The following is a 19,054-nucleotide window of genomic DNA, read 5'->3' as shown; positions in this document are numbered from 1 at the left end:
GCTCTTTCGAAAAGGAGAGCCAAGCAGGGAGTGTATGCTCTGGTTCATAGAGTTTTTGTTTTAAGTTAGGCAAGGGCTAAATATGCTTTGAGTTGCTCAAAGTGCTCTTAGTATTGGACTTCTTTGTTATCTTCACTGGGAAAGGGCAGCTCTATGGTGACAAGTTTGAGATTTGCAAAACTCTAGCAAAGATCTTAGGCTAGATAATGTAAGAACAAAGAACATGAATTAAGTATATTGACCCCAGATTCTGCTGGGGAAGATGTTTATCTAGATATTGTCAATCAGTGTAAATTAGCTCACATTAATCAGGTTACAAAACACTATGTTTAGAGGAAATAAACTCAAAAGTCTTCAAAATTCTTCTCTGACAAAAAGTCCTCCCTAGAATGGCCAATTTCAAAAACTAGGAACTAGCTGAATATGCTATCTAGTAGAAAAATGATTTACAGACTTTATCTTCAATTGGATGAAGTAGTAGTTTCAAGAGGGGACTCAATTTTCTGTTATATTGTCCTATCCCCACTGTAAATAGTGGGATCCTATACGGAAGTTTAATGAAATAAGCACCTGTAGTCACCAAGATGTTTAATAATTCCTCTCATTTTTTTCTTCTCTAATCTCCTCCATAGTTTTATTTTTACTTTTGAACTTATGTGACTTACCTAAGGTCAGTAAGCTTTTTCCTCTTTGCTTAATTCTAGTTGCAATTCTGCTGTTCCTCTCCGTTTGCTTTATTAGCTTTTTGCCCACTGAAGACAATTTTATAGTGTGTTCTATCCCTGATCCAATATTTCCCATTCCTTCTTTGATATGATGTGAATTTTATTAGAAGATCATTGTGTCCTCATTAGATCCTACCTTCTACTTGTAGGTGATTTTTCACCAGCTGCTATTGTATTTACTGAGCTGATGGCTTTTTATAGGCTCCAAATTTCACTGCTTTGGGAGACTTTGAGGTGGAGATGCTACAAACTAAACTGTATTGCCTCTTCCTTACTCTCACCCAAAGCTAATAGTGAAGTGGGTGAAATATGAAAGTGGAACTGCAGTCTGATTAAAAACCTCCCCAAGAATTTTGCAGAATTTCAGAAAGAATAAATAGTGGGCAACTATTAGAGGTTTGGCATATTTATCTAACAAAGTCTTCTGGAGTGGATTGGATGGTTCGAAGGATGGAATATAGCAGCTAAAATCTCTCATATCTCACCTGTTTCTCAGGTACAACTCTAACTGTGTGCTCAAGCTGCTTCCCAGTTTGGGACATTAAGTAAACTGATCAACTCTGACATTACAATTTATATGCTCCTTTGTAGGGAAAGGAAGGACCAAAGATTTAATAAGTGACGCTGCTCTACCTTTTTTTCCCTCTTTGAGATATCATTCAAATGTAGGGTTATCTCCATCAACGTGGAGAAATCTATCTGTTGGACCTCTTGGTCACTTTTTGTTCCTATACTTTTGCTGGTTTTCATTGTTTTTGTGTGTACTCTTCCACTTTCCTTTTGGCCTTTCTCTCCCAAGATGTAAAATGTTTAATGCTTTTTAAAGTTCAGGGCAGCTTTGACATAGTCAGTGCAGGCTGCTGACAAAGTTCAGAGGCATTTGGGGATGGTGAAGAAGAGTGGGTGGGGTGGATAGTCTTCTGTAACAGTTGATGGCATTCCCCTCTGGAAAAATGCTTTAAAAGATGCTTTAACTTTTTAGATGTTAAAAATCACCAGGTGCTTTAAAACATCTTTGGTGTTGGAAATATAGGGGGGAAATGTTCTGTGCCATTGCTTCTTATTCCTTACATCTGTACGGAGATAATGTCATGTCCGCTGTTATTTCTGGGTTTGTAGTCAATGGGAAAAGATGATAATGTGACCTTCCCCGAGAAGACCTCCACCACAGAGTTATCATTCAGTGGTTTTGATTATTTCAGTGTGCAGTCCTTTGTTTATGCTTTTTTAAGTGCGAGTGAGATTAACATGGACTTTGAGAAATAGCACTGATTATTTAAAAGATCACTCATGATAAAATATCTCTTTCTGGGAATTTGTGTTCCAGTAGATTAGCATTATTGATCATTCTGTCCTCACGTACTCTACAGATGATTTTGGAAATCTGAAACTATTATTCTTTTCTTGTCTAATGTGATTACCAGCACAAGGAATAATTTAATTAGACAACAAGGATGCATTCTAATTGTTCTAATAAGTTATGCTAATGCTTTATGCTTGCAGTCAGTTTTTAGTAAGAAATCATTTAACAAAGTGACAGTTTGTCTCTTACTGCTAGCAACATAACTTCAGTTTTCTCCGACTAAAAGTTGCAGGGTGTAGAGAGTCGAAACCATCCAAGACATGGGTATGGGCTCTTCAGCTGCTTTGTAGTCTGTTCTTAATATTTTCCCATCCCATGTGGGTAGCAATAGTGAACTATGTCTGGTGCTGTTGTACACACTGCACCACTAGTACCTGTCTTGTATTTAGTTATCTGGAAACCAACAAACTTACAAACCTGCGCTTTTACCTAGTGCAGTTTTTACACAGTGCAGTCGGACAAGGAAAGACAGTCATTCAAACAATGAAAACGCTTCTGAAAGATTGAGTAAATATTTAATACTGAGTTGGCCACTGAGTCTCTTCCAAGCTACTTAATTGCACCTGGGACAAAATGTGCTTGCGTAGTGTGTGGATGTCCAGCCTCTGAGGTTCCCTGTCCTTTCCACGAACTAGAGCTATTCTATTCTACTGGGCAACGCAGGACTGCAGAGCTGCATCTGTCGTAGACACGTGCACACTTCTGATGCCTATGGAGAACAGTCAGTGCCCCCTGTCTGCCTGATGATTGGGATGATGATACTGAACACAGGATTGTACGTTGCCATGCAAGGATTACAAAGTGCCTGCAGACCGACCTGCCAGACTGTAGGTAATTAACCCAGGACTGAGTTCTCTGCTTAACATTAATAAGGCTGTCCTTATAGCTGCATGAGAGACTCTGACCACCAGAGGTTAAAACTACATGAAACAGAACAACTGCCAGTGGAGATGAGGAGGGAGGGATGTTGAATGATTTTAAACATGTTCAGCTAAACTCATCCTGTTAGAAGTTTCTCTCCCTCACATACCCATATTTCATTTCTCTGACAACGTTTTAGCTGTATTTTCTTTTTGCCTACAAAATATTTCTGGCCAGTTAGAGCTAAAGGAAAATTTTTTTTTTTCTTCAGGAGATGGAGTACTCACATTCTCACTAAACTGATTCCTGCATTCATTCTTAATTAGATGAAGTACTGGAGGTGGCACTACTATTTTTTGTAGCATTATTATGTTTCCAGGTCAGAGATGAGTGCTTGTATGAGTTATCATTAGTAGCTTTAATGGGCTCTATTTTACTTTTAATTGTTGGCAACAAAGGGTAACAAGAACCCAGAATATTAAGTTTTATGTTATAACTTAGAAACCTTTTTTTCCCTTGGACTTCCCTTCTGATTGCCCTTCTGTTTTTATTTTAATGGCACACAACATACAGGTGTAAGTATTTCAGCCATACCTATGCTGCTTTTGCATAGTAAATATGCAAGAAATACTTTATAGCTAGGTGCTACCAACCTGAAAAGATCTGAATTTCCTTGACTGGGCTTGTGAGAGGTTGTTGAGGGAGAAAGAGAAGGAAGGAAGATCAGTAGAGAATACAAGGAGTCTTTGACTGCTTTACTACTTTCTGAATGCTTTGTGTTCAAACTTTAGACTTGACAGTTTGAAGACCTACCCTAGACATTGCTTTTTTCTTTTTTTCCGCTAATCAACAAAACAATTTTATTTAAACAGACTTTTCAATGTTGGTATGATGAGTTGCTGAAAGTTTGAATGTCGGAGTCGAAGCAGGAACGGTAGCTGTCCTACACCAGGTTAGTTCCATGCTTTTGCTAGGTTTGTTGATTGTGGAGATGCTTATGTATGGTAGGGATATAAAAGGTAATTTAAATGTGAAGTAAAAACAGTGCTGGTAAATATGTCCATCCTGCTAATGGCTGGATGAAGTCACACTGGGTTTCTGTCTGTCTCCATAAGCTATGCAGCACCCTGCCATTAAGTAGTCTTTTCTAACTGTATGTATGGGGAAATATCTTGCACTTCATTTGTTTAATCTAAAATTCAGATGTACAGTACTGTGTGCAACTGCATTAGAAGTACTTAAACAAATTAAGTGATTCAGTATGCTAACTTTGAAAAATCTAATTCCCATGGGGGAGATCACTTTTATCACCTGGCAAAAAGACAAAATGTGCGTTTTATGCTGGTTGCTTTTTAGTAATGTTCATATCGCTTGGGACTTGTTTTATCGTTAGCTGTCAATCCAGAACCAAAAGGTGTGGACCTGTTTTGTTCATAGATGCTTGCCTATTGTTACAGCTTTTAATGCATGTACAGAGATGAATCTGTTTACTCTGTTCATAACTTCACCTTTGTGTACGAGTTACTGTGAGCTCTACTGGAGCAATACACAGCTTGTATGGATGCAGTTTTAAACCATGTTTTTCTTGTCTGTAGATACTTCTGTAGTGCCTTTAGTCTTTATCACAATTATGCGTGTAGGGTATCTTGAATTGTGTATGGTGGACATGGTGCCTGGAAGATCTCCCTGAGGTATTCAGTTTGTCCCTGGATTTTTTTCGTCCACTTGTTCTGTTGCTGTGACTACTGTAAAAACAAGAGTGTAATTTATTGCTTGAAAAGTTTGTCTTTGATTTTTTTTTTTTAATAGCGAGGCAGGCTTTTGATAAGCATTACTAATGTTTATACTGAAACAGTGAAAATTCAAAAGCTTAAGAAAACACGGGAGCTAGGCTGCATGTTCACCTGTCAGTACCTTCTCGATGTATTGACTAGTCCAGTTGTGTGAAGTTGCTTCCAGGATTGAAGCTAACGCTACCTATGGCTGTCAGCAGGCTCACTGCCTCAGGCCCCTTGGATGGATGAGCGTAGACTTTCTCTACAGCTTTCCTTCAGAGCTCTTGTTAATCTCGATTAAAGAACTTTTCCCCTGTGTTCGTGTTTTTCCTAACCTTGGAAGCCTTGGATGTCATTCTTTTATTGCTTTCCTTTTGGACAAATCCAGGCTGCTTTGAAGTTAACAGCAGCTTTGTCACTGATTCTAGGAGATTTGTAATTCATTGCTTATGTATGGTTTAGTTTATGAATTTAGATTGCAGAACATTAGGACTTTTGGGTTTGCTTTTGTTTTTCAATTAAAGGGGAAGAAGCGGGAATGGAAAAAATAAGTTAAACCAAGTCTGCATAAGGCAGCTTTCAGGCTGAAGTTTTCTGCTGGCATACAGGGAGGTGATCAGCGCTACCAAGCGCTGCCAGCGACCTGTTGTAAATCCTTTATAGGCTCGTAGAAAGCTAGTGCATAATTAACCTTTACTTGAATTCCTTTTCTTAAAAAGGAGAGTCAGCCAGCCCAGATGGGCATGAAAAATACAATGGATGCTTCTAGATGCTTCTTTCCTGACTGTCTTATGGTTTATTCCCAAGTGAAAACTGAGAACCACCAGCGTGCCAGCAGCATGTTCTAGGAAGGAACTGGATGTATTTGAGACCTTGGAGTTTCTATATTTTAACCTGCAGAACTCTGAATCAGAATTTTAGGAGGGCTTCAAAGTGACTGTGGAGATGGAAAAAGACATATCTTGAAGTATGACAGTAAAGTCTTATGAGGTTCTTCCACGTGGTGGTGTAATGGTGGTGTAATCTCTGCATCTCCCAGCTTTCCTGAATTTTACCCAGATGTCTGATAAATGTAACATTTCAAGCAGTGTACTAGACTTTGCAGATATTAAATTCAGCAGAATGTAAATTACGCTCTCTGTTAATATATCCTCCTGGTGTTTTTCTCCTCCCCACACTCAGCAGACTTTGTTACCGCAGTGAGTCCCATTGAATAGCAGGATGGAGTTCAACTGCATGGGATAGTGTTTAACAAAAATCTCAAGCTGCTCACTAGAAACTTGATATTAAAAAAAAAAAGCAGTATTTGCTACTTTGTTTATAGTCTTCTAATTTCATTGTGTCTAAGTTTGTTAATGTCATCAAACCATGGTAATAGCTGTTAAATAAAATATCCATCCTAAAGTCTGCTCTAGCAGAAGCTGCTCTTAATTGACTTTTATTAGCAGCTGCCACTTCAAGGCTTGTGTATAAATATTTTGAACAAGGAAGAAATTCATAAAACAACTATTTTGTGTTTTTTAGTTTGGTCAAAGGTTGTCTCCCTCCCTCCCGATGGCTGTAGCTTTACAAATATTTGAATCTCTCAGGTTTCTGGGTTGAGGTTTTTTTTTTTTTTTGGGTATGGTGGATATAATAGTTGTGACAAGCCACACTCTTATAAATTGAATAACTGTAACACTGAATAACCGAGTCCCAGACCGAGACGCACTGTTACAAGCCTAGAGGGAAAGAGTTATCTGATCCAGAGAGCTTAAGGCCTTTAAGTGGAAGGCTGGAAACAATCAATACAGATAAACAGGTGGGAGTATAAAAGTGCAGAAATAAGATATTGGTCAGCATGCTAGGCAGTTGTCCTAATAGCCGATAGAGCTTGGGCATATAAAGCCTTTTGTAGGTGTCACAGATGGGCAAAATGAACTTTAAAAGAAACTCGAGGTTTTTTATCAAGCAGTTCTCATCCCTGAATGCACTGTATTGCTTGGACACTCTGCAGCTTATTCTCTCCTTTAACAGCTTGTGGACATCACCTGAGCAGAGTGGAAGGTTAAATCCCGTCTGACTTGCTTAGCTAGTACAGGCCCATTAGCTATCAGAGTTTTCTATGATTAGCCTTCAGTTTAGCAATTACAGAAAAATCTTAAATACTCCTATTTGGCTTTGCGAAGTGAAAGCAGCGTAATACATCTTTCAAATGTTGTCTTGCTTGCTCGTCTTTCATTGGAAGAATCTAATTTTGAATATCTTCGAGGAAGGGCAAACCCTATGATTAACAAAATGAATAAAGTGTATAGTAAAACTACATTTATAAGTCATATTCAAATTTTGATTTTTCTTAGAATAAACGACAAGTGTCAGCCTTTTTCAGGAATGAAGCAACAAAGGATCTCTGGGGCTAAATTGGAAAGTTCTTATATCTTTGCTGTACATGTAATTGGTGCACTGAATAAACTTTATGGAAGGGTTTTATAAATTGTTTCCTTCCTTCCTCTTCATAGTAATGTCTGGAATGAGAAGGAAGTGATGTTGTAGGTATTGGGGATATTTTGGTTAAGATTTTTTCAAGGAAGTTGTAGTATTAAGTTGATGACAAATTCAAAAGACTGGAATGTGTCATGAAATACTTAGTAAAGCAGTAAAAAATTTGTGGCAGGTAGCATGACTTGCTTTCAGCATACCTTTTAGCCTGCAGACCTTTTGTCTGAGATACTTAGGTATATCTTTCTCAGTGTTGTGGGACTGTATTCACTCTTGCTGTGATCTAATAAAATAGGATACCCGTATCGTCAATGCTGATGAAAATCAGGCCTCTTTTAAGTTCATATGTGGAATATATGTTAGTATGATTATTGGCAGTAGTATAAATTTTATAGCAGTGTCCAAGAGTGGAAATATAAACTTTCCATTTTTAAAACTGCAATAATTTGTACGAAAAAACCCTTTTCATTGCTACATTGTTTTATATGATGGAATATAATTAGACTTGTCATGTGGACATGCTTAATGTAACAGCTTGTAAATGTACGTATAACTCTTCCTAGAGATGATAGTCTTTGTTCCAGTGGTCTTAGTAAGTTGCTGAGATGACAGATTTAGGAAAAGAATCGTAAGCCCTGATAAATGTGTCTGTCTCTAGTCAACAATTCAAATACTAAATCTATTTAAAAAATTTCCTGATAGATGTATCCAATCTGGTTTTCTGCTTTTGTATCTCTTTTCCTTTGCGCCCCCTTCCTCTTCAAGTAAGCAAAGTAATTAATAGTAATTATAACCCGAAGTAATAAATTACTATTGAGGAACATACTAAAATGAAGGAGCAATAAAGAAACTTGTTTCTTTAAAAGATGGTCCTGGGACGCTCCCCTGCAAACGTGAGCCTGCATTCTCGGTGGGAGTTTGTAGCCTTTGCTCTTTACCCCAGAGGGCCAAGTGCTGTGCCTTGAAGCCGCACCACCACCGCAGAATAAAAATGCATGGAATTGATAAATAACTGATGGAGTTTTAATATAATGAGTTGAAAGCCTCTCTGTAACCTCTGACAGTATCTTTAAGTATCTTTCATGTGTCTGTCTGCTGTAGTCTTAAATAATGGTTTTCAGTCATACGTTGAGGAGTGAATATGTATAAAGTCAATGAAGGTCAAATAACTGAAATATCAGTATAGTTCTAAAACATATCTGAAATATGTTCAGAATATAAAACTTAATTAGTAGATGGCTAGGTTTTTTGCTAATGTAGGTCTCTGTCAGTCTTTTCAAACTCTTGGCTTGAAAGCTAGTGTGTGCATATATAGGCATGCATAGTGTATGTCTAAGTTGGCCTCTAAAGCTGCCTTTATACTGTCAAATTGCTTAGCTGGAAAAATATGGGGATGTTTTTTGCAGGATAAAGAATGGAAGGCTTTTAATGGGATTAATAAGAAAGGTGAAGCATTTTGGTGTTTCCTTTTATGTCGTAAGAAGGATTTCTTTCTTTAAGATTTCTTTTACTGGTTGGAGTCTATAATTATGGCTTTTGCAAGAGTACTATTAAATCAGCTAGCCATGAATGGGAAGAAAAAAGCAGCATACTGTTAATTCTGGGAACACTAGTGAAAACGGCCATGGAGATTTCATAGCTCTAAGTGAAGTTGGTCTGAATGCGTGTGGCCCTGCATTTTGTCCTTCCACGTTCTGTCAGCTGAAGTCTCCACGTTTTCTAATGAAGGTAGGCTTTGCTATCCCTTTAAAGAGTAAAGAACGCTCAAAGTAATCCCGCCAGAGACCTGGCACCCTGTAAAATGATCCCTTTCTCTTTGAATGGCTTTATTTAGATGTTCCTTTCCAACTGAGAAAGAATTAGCATTTATCTTCCTTTCTTTGTTCTTGGCGGTGGTGAACACTAAAAGCTCCATGGGACTGTTGGTCACTAACACTGGGCTGGGCGGACTGTTCGCAGCAGGGAATAGGGACTGCTTTGTGTTTATACAGTATTTAGGACGGGAGGGTCCATTCTTGCTTGATCCTTAGCCCCTGCTCTAGTAAATAGCATTAATTACTAAAAAGCAAACAAACAATTACTCTGACTGTTAGTGTCATGTAAGGTAATGGGGGGGAGGGGGATGGGATGGGATGGTGGGGTGGTTCCTGGGCAAGCAGCTCTGTCTCAGGGAGTTTGTCCTTGTAGCGTGACCTTCATTTGGGATTGCTACTGGAATAATTGGTTGTTGCTCCTCTTCACACTTATTTTCACCAAGTTTAGTAATCCAAGAACTAGCTTATTCTTTTTCATCTGGAGCTGCTTTCTTTACCTTCTCAATCACAGTGAAATTTTAGTGCAGATACCAGTTTAGACATGCTCAAACTGTTGGCACTTGTCAGCAGAGTATGATGTTCAGCAGAAATTAGGGCAGTATTTCTAGCGTACTGAAAGTCTTTGGGGGGACCCCACACCCAAACTCCAGGCGTCAGTTGTGCCATCTACCAATTCTTATCCAGGTACTAGTACTACAGTGAACATCCTAGGATGGTCTTTGGCGTACTTTTATAGGGTCCTTATTTTTAAAATACGGTACCCTTCCTTACCAGAATTTTTTGCTTTTTTCAACCCTTTCTTCCTCATAACGTAAACCTTTTACAATACCTAATAGTATGCACATCTGTGTTTACTTTTTGGAGGAGTGCTGATGACAATTTTACAGGCTACTGCTTATTTTATCTTTCTGGTTTACTTTATCACTATTCTGCTATTACTGAGTAAGATGTTTTGATAGAATGCAAGATGGAGTACGGATTTCTCAGTCTTTCTGATTCAATAATAGTCATCCCAAACACTGGAATTACCTTGCTGTAGCAGAATATATGTTTTAATAGATTTATTTGTGTGAAACCAGAAGGATTTTATTGGATAACTGTAAATCATCTTGATGGCAATAAAGCAATAGGCAAGTTACTAATGAGAAAAAAGACTGTTCCACAAAGTGCACACCTGGAAAAATACACAGGTAGCTGGATAGAGGGATTCGATCAAATCAAACTATTAGCTCCTGGAGCACTTTCTAGTGTTAATAAGTGGACCAACAAAAGGTCACACAAGGTTAACTTTTTTCTTAGGGGCTTTGAACGTTATGCATGGAGATCTTCATGTACTAATTTACAATAACATTTGGGTTCTGGTATATGCTAGTCTCCTAAACTTTGGCTGGCGTATTTCTTGCCCTGGCTCTCGTTTACCAAGTCACACATCACCAAGTCACATTTGGAAAAGATACTGCTGAATTACTGATGTAGTGATGTAGTCATAGGTTTGGCTTTACTCATGACCCTCCCTAAATAATAAGGGGCTGCTGCAGGCAAGCAGGAGAAGAAAATTTAATCTCCATCCTCCAATAATATACAAATACAACAGAGAAATGCATAGGGCCATATCATCTCTCCTTTGAACACTAGGAAATCACCCTGATCATCCTCTGCACTAAGATATAGGTTGGGGTGTTGTGTGTGTGTGTGGTGTTTTTTAGCTACAGGGATAAAAGGAAAAAAAAATACTTGGGTAGATAAAGCTTCTAACAAGGAGCTATTTTCCGTGTGCGTAAAAGAAAAATACTTTTTGCTTTTTCTCTTCTCTTCTAACAATGTGTTGGTTTACTATACTTAGTGGGAAGTTAATGTTTTAATTTAATGTACTACTTTCAAAAGATTGATCAGCTCTAGCTGTGCTGTCTGTAAAGATAAAGAGTTGTGAGCTGTTCTGAAGTGAAGATTTAATTAAACTGGGAATTCCTAATCTGTGAGGAAATTCTGAGGCTTAAAATCTGAATGAAAAGTCAAAATAATGAAATTTCATACCAAAGAAATGTTAGGTCCATCAAGGTTTTGTTTTATGGCGAAGTTAATGTTTAGTGATTATCCTAAAATATATGGTATTGATGGTAATGCTTTCCAATTATGATGCTGTTTACTTAATAAACATTTTAGTAATGGTACTCTAACAGGTATCTGATTAACATTTACGGAATCAGTTATTACAAGTGAAATTTTTTTGTTGTTTTTTTTTCTTATGGCATGAAAAATATATTTTGTGAAAAACAAGAGACATGAGTTATATATGCAAAGAATTCAGTAGAAAAAATTCTTCAGAATTAAATAGTTCTGATGAGATCAATAAGATTGTGCAGAGTACATTTCTTTCCACTCAAAGAGTACTTACGGATGAATTTTTCCATTTGATAATTTTGTGACCTCTTCTACTGAAGACCTCTAAGGTGCATTTTCTTCCTTCAGATAAGGATTAAGATATGGAAGATGATCTCCTGCAACCTGCTAATGGAAGCGTGCATTTCTCCCAGGAACAGGTGGCTCTGTTCAGTGGGAGATGAGAAGGACCCCTCCGCAATTCCGTCATATGGTGCTGACAGCAATGAACAAAGAGAAGACTAGCCAAATCCAAATGGCTAATGTATTCGTGTCAGTACCTAGTTAATGCTTAGAAACACTAGGAAAAAGAAAGAATTAAGTCACATAGCAGGAACCTCTGAGTCTCTAAATCTGCATGTCTCCCCTTTGAACTGGAAGCACAATAATCTCATGGATCAGAATGCACTGAAAAGAAACAGAAGGATTAAAGCAGAACTACTAATGCAAAACAGCTTTAGGCACTAAGGGCCCAGTCTGTATACACAGCCTCTTTGTTTGGGTAAGAGATTAGGCTGGAGAGCCCAACCCCCAGTAGACAGAGCTGGGATGAGGGTTATTTTGTGATCTGTGATAGAGCTTATTTCCCCGCATCTCTTGCGAAAATGTTCTAATCCGATCACAACAGCAGATTATATGAAGCCAAGGGGCTTGGCAGAGGTTGCCAGAATAGCCAGCTGTATGCCCTAACCTCTGAAGAGGGATTGCCTTTCTGCTACAGTCTCTTGAGGTGTTCACAAATACAGACCTGCTCCTGCTCTCTGCTGCTGCCTTCTGATATGAAACAGACCTTAGGGTATATAATCTTCCAGTGCAAAGGTATGTTAATGTGTGCAACAGTATTATATACATGGAAGGGGCAGAAGTACCTCCCACTGAATTTCCCTAAGTAATAATCTTTCCTCTGTTCCTTCCCTGTTTCTCTGCCTGTGGCCTTCTGCATCATCTAATCCTCCACCAACCTAATTTTATTTAATGGGAAGCTGAATTGCGTGGCTGATGTGCCTATGTGAATTCTCAAATTGAAGTTTAGTCAAGGCAGAGTATCTCCAGGCGTTAAAGCCCTCAGTCTTTTCCATTCAAATGCATGTGGCAATAATGGCACCTGAAGTGGTCACGCTCATGAGCTGGTAACTTAATAGTAATTCCCTGAAGAAATCATGTAGTGAAATCAAGGCCTTTCCATATTGAGCTGTTAGTTTTATATGGAGGAAAAGGCACCTTACTAGCTTTAGAGGTGAAAGAAAATCTTAATATAAGACTACCTTCACTTCTTATCAGGAGTTACCATGATACGTCTGTTTGGGGAAGCAAAACGAGGTTTTTCCCTTGAGGTTTCAACAGAAACCTGTGCTGAGGTTTCAACACACTGAAGTGTCCCCTGTGGGGACCATAGGGCTGTGGCTTTGATTTGGTAAATTGTGGTGGAGTACAATGGAATGAGCCAAGAAAGTATATGTTAGAGCACGTGGCTGGCAGTGCAATATCTTGAAGAATCAGCCTGATGTTATATCATCAATTAATCATCCATGGTCTTGCCTGTGTTTACAAAAAAAAAAATATATATATATGCACATTATATATATGTTCCTATTTAAAAAATAAATTTCTAGGCTAACGTAGGACTGATCTAGTTAAAGAAACTTGATTGATTTCTCATTATCTTGATACTTCTCGGACTATAGAGTCATAAAAATTGAGGTAGTTGAGGGCAGGGGGGTAAGAGATGACCACTATATCCTCAAGAGCATGAAAAAGCCATTGCGGCGGGGAGGGAAATACTGTTTTCTAGGTCCACCGCTGAAGACAGAGCAGTCTGAACTTTAAACAAAGTTTTAGGTTAGATAAGAAAAAAGGCTAGTTAAGCATGCAAATGGATCAGAAACTCTACAGTCTCTCCGTTATGAATATGAGTAGTTAAGACAAAATGTCTATCAGAGTACCTGTCAGCTCTTATGTTCTTCAGTCTTCTTGGCTAAGTAACACTGCTGATACAGAAATGACCTGCATTTACCCTGCTTTAAGGTGGAAGTATGAACTAGGTAATATCCTGAGATCTCTGCTTGCCCTTTGATTCACAGAGTAGTATTAAATGGAATATGCTGCAGGAGAGCAGGATATGGCACTCCTCCCTCTCTTGTTCCTATTTTTTTATGGAGACAAAAAAATATTATCCAGTTTAAGTCTGTTTAGTGAATAATCTAAGTGGAAAAACGGTTAATTTGGGAAGTAATGGATGTGTTTTGATAAATGGCTAATCACTTTGTTAAAAATGTTTTGAAATTGCCTTTTGTGCAATAATTTAGCTGTGGAATAAGCAACTCGAGCAACTGATGTATTGGCAGGCACCTACCTAGTAAATAAATTCTAAATTACTCACTCTGATAAACATCAGTAAGCGTGGTAGCAGCTGGTTATCCCTTTTCCCTTCTATAAAGCTGTGGACAGTCTGTCATTGTCAGCTCTTCTTGGAAGTAACTTCTGCTTTTCGGTGATGAGCGACATCACTCTTTCATTTTGTGCTTTGTTCAAGGAACCTCTGCCTCACTAACTTTGACTGAGGCTTGCTGCGTTTTCTTTTTAAACAGGTCGCTTGCAAATGGAAAAGAAAATGTAAACATGTACCCTGTTTCTTTTCCCGAAGTCTTTTTCTCCCTTTTTGCCCATGAGCTGGGTTGTGCTGTAGAGAAATGAGGTCTTGTCTAGTGAAGGGATACTCAGAGCTGACCAAATAACAGGAGACGTTTTCATCTTAGTGACAGAGAGGAGCAAATAGATGTGTCTTCCCTGATCCTGGCTTTGCAATTGCAGCGAGAGCAAGGCAGACGCTAGAGACCGAGTATGTTAGAGCCAGCTCGCTGCTCGAAGGAGATGAAAAGAGATAGTTGAATGCTGAGGCTTGTTTTTCTTTTCTTTTCCCTTCTTTCTTACCTTGAAAACATGCTGGAAGGTGATACAAATCTTAATTGCATGTGTTTTCACTAGTTGGAATGGGGAAACCAATAACTGTAAGTTATACTCTTAAACTGGAGATGTGCGAGGAACAGACACTTCCCTGGAAAATGGAAAGCAGTTAATTGCCTGGGAACACCAATACTGTCTTGCTCACAATATACCAAAAGTCCCTAGTAGCTGAGTATATTGTTCTTAGTCTCTTCATTTCATCTATGTGGATATGATTGTTCAAATGCAGTGACCTAAACTTATTAATACATTGAAATGAGTTTTTTTTAACTGCCTTGATCTTCAAAGTACTTTTGACAGATGGGCAATGTGCTATTCCCTATCTTATGATCAGATCACCTCTGAGGTACCTCTAGAATAAATGTGTAATACAATGAATTGTTTTTTCCATCTAAATATCTTATGTCAACCTGTTTTTGAATCTTCCTGAGAATGGGCTCCCAACATAACTTGGACTTGCTTAAAGGCTTGTCTACATTATGACAGCTTCTTTAGGCTGTTCTGCACTTGGTTTGGATTTTAAAGATCACTAAGTTAATATTTTTGTAGTTTAAAATAGTGATTTTTTAGCAGGACAGGGTACAGCTTTTTGAGACAAAAGTTCTAAATGAACATTAGTATCTTTAATATATGAGGTATCTGACCTCACTGTGGTGAATCAGTTAAGAGATGCTTGTGATTGTCTGCTGGCTGAAAATAAACCAGCTGTTATTTATTCTGAAGGTATTCAGAAAACACACGCTTGTTAATGATCCATTGCATGATCTGGCATCTGGTAAACTAATATACTGTCATCTTTACAGTGAAAGCCACCACAAATCATTAAAGACTTTGAGAGCCATTCAACTTCTTTATGCTTTCTAAAATACACTAATTATGGTAAAAATTATTCTTATTAGCAACATTATTGAAAGATGGCAACCCAAGACCAACCTTTTAGCAGAAACAGTTTGCATAGATGATAACAAGCGTGAATTCTACAATAGCTTCCCTCTTAAGCAAGCAGGTGGCTGTGGTTAGTAGTGTTTAATTTCTGTCTTGCCCATGGCAGGATACGGTGGAGGTAATTCTTCTTGGAATCTTGTAATTTAAACAATTTTATTGATCCCTTCCCTGGAAAACTGAGCATCTGGAGCTATCTTGTCTCACTTGTGTTTGTTTCAGTGTGACTTCCTATGATAAGAATTATTTTTCACTTTTAAACTTGTATGCGTGCCCCCTTGAAAGGGGAACAACGACGATGTCAACCTGTTTTTGAATCTTCCTGAGACTGGGCTCCCAACATAACTTGGACTTGCTTAAAGGCTTGTCTACATTATGACACTTCTTTTGGCTGTTCTGCACTTGGTTTGGATTTAAAAACAAAACACCACCATATTTAGCTATTGTTAACACTTTGTAGAATTAGCAGAAAAATACTACTTTTTACCATGTTAAGTGTTACCATGTTCAGGGTTCTGGGTGTGGATGACACCCAGATGATGCAAGATAACTTAAATTTTTTTTTTATACTGTATATTTTTATTCTGTATATTTGTGATTGGCAGCCACTTGGAGGATAATAGCTGTGGTTTTAAAAGCCCAAATTAATGAATCAAAACTTGCTCAAGTGGAGAAAGCGTTAGAAGAGAAATGAAGGCTCTGAAATAGAAAGGACACAATTTATTCCCTCACTGAAATGAGGAAGTACTGGCAATAACATTTGGAGATGGAATCTCGAAGACCTATTTCAACTATTAGGATCTCCTTGTTAGATCCTTCAGTTTAGTTTGGTATTGGTTTTTTCTCTTTTAGTGGCCTTGTGAAGCAGCAGATAGGAATGTAATGCAGGTGATTTAAAGATGGAGGGACCGCAAAGCCCATTTTTGAAAAGGCCAGATATCTCTCTGTCTGTACAATAACTGTCTTTCAAAGGCTTGTCACCTTTTAAACTTTACATCACTTGTTGCAGAGGTTGGCGTAGTGGTTTATTTTCTATCGTAACTGTTCTCTGCGTAAAGCATTTCTTCCGACGTTCTTTATAGGTGACCTTTCCTTAGCTTAAGTTCATGCCCTTTGTTCTTATATTTGACACAACCTCCTATAGCCTTATAAACTGTACGTGTTCCTGACAGAACTCTAACTTGGTGCACGCTCCTGCTAATTTCTTCTTCCAAAGGCTAAACCTCATTTCTCTAAGCTTGTTATTGCCCCAGATCTTTCGGTACCTGCATGCGTTCTGAGTGATCTATTTTTCCTTTTTTTTGCCCACTTCTCATAAAGCAGCGGTTGGAAATGTGAGCGTTACATGCAACAGATGATGTTCCTCTGACTTACGGCATGTTCATGCTCCTTGTTTATTCACTTTTAAATGACTTGGCATATTTACTGCTCTTGAACCTAGAGTGCTATAGGATTAGATTTAATAATTTCCTGGTAACATCTTTTCAGTTAAAGCCTCTTTCTAATTGGCAGCTAAAGAAATGACCTTATTCTAAGGGCACATCTGCATTGCAGAAAACTAGCTCCGGTACCATATGCAGTCTAGCTTTTGTATCGGATGAATTTCTGAACAAGTTCATTTATGTACCTGAGAAATGTCTACGCAGGGTTGAGCTAAATCTGTGGGAATTTTCTCTGAACTTTGTGATAATTGACTTAAGTTATTTTTTTGATGATAGGAAATGAACAAAAAACAAATCTTGAGTCTTTGTTAGAATTGTTGCTAAATGCCTTTTTTGACTGTCCATATTACCTTTTATGTTTGAGGGCCCAGTTAGCTCTTATTGTAATAAGGAGTCTCTCCTGTAACATTACATTCATAGGAACCGGAGGTAAAGGTAAATGGTGTCTCTTGTTCTTTTACTGTCAGTGCTTTCTGTTATATCAGAATTGTTGATCAAATTATTGGGAAAAGCTTTCCCTTTTCAGTGCCTTAGATATCTTTTATTAAAATCTCAATTTTTTCCCTTATTTTCTCCAAAGCTAAGCTGCCTGGAATCTTGAGAAAGTAAAATGTTCTGTGGTATAAGCTAAAGCTGATCAGATTCTGATAAAGGATACTTTCTATAGGGCATAAAAATCATCTGACACTCACTTTACAAAATATTTGAACACTTACGTAATCACCTTAGTTGTACCATTACCACATATACCATAAATATCAAACCATGTATCTCTTTTCCATGTCTTATTTTATTATTACTTATGAGTATATATTACTTATTATTACTCATTTTATTATTACTTCTGTGTGCCTGAAAACTCTTATTTGTAACTATACAACTTCACTGCTTATCTTCTGAAATCAGTTAAAACTATAAAACTTTCTGGTTTGTGATGGTGCCCTGCTGCAGGGCGTATTGCAAGCGTCTGTTGATTTATTTTGCCTTCCTGTAAGGGAAGGGGCCAATTTAATAATTACCACATAAAATTCAGTTTTGCCCTGCGCAAAACAATAGAAAACAGGCTTTCTAAGGAAACTGTCCTGGTTGATTAGATAATTATATTCTCTCTAGAATTCTGTTTTTTTAATTAACTGTATAGAGGGATTATGAACTTCATAATAAATGGCTTTGAAGCTTTCTGTAGAACTGTACTCTTAAATTCAGTGCAACATGCTGGTTGTGTCTGTATTAAATAACAGTATAGGATGTTATCAGATTATTCTTGTGGTGCAGCATAACTTAGAATTCTTCAGTGCTCTTGCTGTTGCGTCTTTACCACGCAATCCTTCTGCTTTTAAATATGATTTCTTCTGTTGTGTAACTGAACAGTTTTGGAAGTATTTCTTTTTTTCTAATGCCCCTACAATCCAATCCTGTGCATCCATTTCTCCTGCTGTCTTATTGTAATTATTTCTTCTTTCAGAGTTTTTTTTATTTAATCCTGTAAATAATCTTTCCCTTCTCTATCCCAGGCCAAATTCTGGAAAAACATAAACGAATACGATCCATCACAGTGTTGCCACTGACTCGATGTTTTGTCATGGACACTGAGAATTCAGAAGTTCTCTTAGTAAAATGCCTTCAGGGTTGAGCCCTGTTGTTAGTTTGTATTGATAGTTGTTATACAGAGATACGTGGTACTGGATGTTGGGTACGTGGTTTGAGCAAGCACTCTCTGTCTAACCAGAGTTTTGAAGAAGGTACTTTATTTTGGTATCCATTGTTGGATTATATCCTTATATTCAAGTTCCAGCCCATCCCAGGAACTGGGAGTTGAGCATACTGTTTAACCAGATACACCCAGAGGGAGGTAATCACGTGTTTTCACGTCTTTTCTTTGGTATGTGTCACTCTCATTTCCTAGCTCTGCAGAGTTAAGGGTTGTCACCAAGATATACTGTGGTGAAAAATCAGCCAAGTGTAGGGGTCAGTAGTGACTTCTTTATGGAAAGAGAAAATAATATAAGGAAATGCCTAAGGGAAGGGATGACCCTTTTAAATAGAGCAGACTTAAGGATTCTCTCTGAGAATGGGGGGGGGGGGGGAGGGGGATCCTCAAATCTAGAATTATTTGTGCATAAGCAGGTACCCAAGCACAAAAATGTATGCATATATACACATGCTAAACTGAAGACTTTGATCTTATGCCAGTTCTTAGACCTTGGCTTCATCTGTGGCATGTGGTTGGGCTGATGGGCACAAAAATCTAGGGCAAGATCTACTCTGTAGGAGGGAGGAATCAAGCCGTACTGGTTGCTACTGGGACTCT

At 38.0% G+C, this 19,054-nt stretch overlaps 1 protein-coding gene across 48 annotated transcripts in view; it reads left to right on the top strand.

Moving 5' to 3' along the window:
- FHIT (fragile histidine triad diadenosine triphosphatase) overlaps positions 1 to 19,054 on the top strand; it is a 620,374-nt gene that overhangs the window by 121,386 nt on the left and 479,934 nt on the right. For 16 of the 48 annotated variants that reach the window (XM_068906957.1, XM_068906954.1, XM_068906909.1 and 13 more), the window contains one exon: positions 3,822 to 3,901. The exons of the other annotated variants lie outside the window; for them this stretch is intronic. The gene's annotated coding sequence lies outside the window, so the exon portion shown is untranslated. The remainder of the gene's footprint in view (positions 1 to 3,821; positions 3,902 to 19,054) is intronic. 48 annotated transcript variants of the gene reach the window in all.

Source organism: Struthio camelus, chromosome 14, assembly GCF_040807025.1.
Source record: "Struthio camelus isolate bStrCam1 chromosome 14, bStrCam1.hap1, whole genome shotgun sequence".
Classification (NCBI taxonomy): Eukaryota; Metazoa; Chordata; class Aves; order Struthioniformes; family Struthionidae; genus Struthio; species Struthio camelus.
Note: the sequence above shows the minus strand (reverse complement) of the source record. Positions and strands in the feature narration are given on the sequence as shown.